The sequence below is a fragment of the Thrips palmi genome, unplaced genomic scaffold (genome assembly GCF_012932325.1).
Source record: "Thrips palmi isolate BJ-2018 unplaced genomic scaffold, TpBJ-2018v1 HiC_scaffold_12, whole genome shotgun sequence".
NCBI classification, from domain to species: domain Eukaryota; kingdom Metazoa; phylum Arthropoda; class Insecta; order Thysanoptera; family Thripidae; genus Thrips; species Thrips palmi.
This window is the reverse complement of record NW_023144623.1, coordinates 4021601-4022472: the sequence shown is the minus strand read 5'-3', so window position 1 is coordinate 4022472 and position 872 is coordinate 4021601.

The window sequence follows — 872 nt, the reverse complement described above, 5'->3', positions numbered from 1 at the left end:
CACAGCTTATTTGCCTCGTAAATTCACACGGCGGGACGAGAGAGAGAGAGAGAGAGGGGAGAGAGAGAGAGAGAGGAGGAGAGAGAGGGGAGGGGAGAGAGAGAGAGAGAGAGAGAGATATGCAGGACGATGCGGGTGGAAGAGTAGGCGGGGATAAGGTTATTAGGTTAAGTTTCTACAGGCACCTTGCAGCGCCTCCAGCTCTCGCCTCTCTCTCTCTCTCTCTCTCTCCCCCTCTCTCCCCCTTCCCTCTCCCCCTCTCTCTCCCCTCCCTCTCCCTCTCTCTCTCTCCCCCCTCTCTCTCCCCTCTCTCTCCCCTCTCTCTCCCCCCCTCTCCCCCTCTCCTCTCTCTCTCTCTCTCTCTCTCTCTCTCGTAGATTCTGCCTGGACTAGTCGTCCGACAATATGGCTCTTTGTCACGTGGCAGTATACATAGTCGTTGAGTGCACAGTGCGATGGCAGTGCCCCAGGCAGCGTGAACGCCGAGTTTGCATCGTGTTAGTTCTAGTTCAGCACCAGCTCCCTTCGCTCCACCACCGACGGACACAACACGGGGCGCCGCCGGCGGACTGGATGGCAGAACCACGCCGTTTGCAGGTGTACACACGGTAAAAACGGTTCCTGGTTTTCCCAGGCACTCCCTGGAAATCGACTATGTCTAGGCTTCCTGGGAAAACCAGGTTCGGTTTTCACCGTGCACTGCCAACACTTGAAGTCACTTTATGACCAAGACGTGAATGAACTGACCTGAATCATCACTCAAAAATCGTGACAAACTCGTAACAAAATGGCAACATTTTTATCGAACTGCTGGGCGAGACCAAAATGTCATCAAACTTCGTTTCACGACTTTTGGAAGATCAAACTTGAAA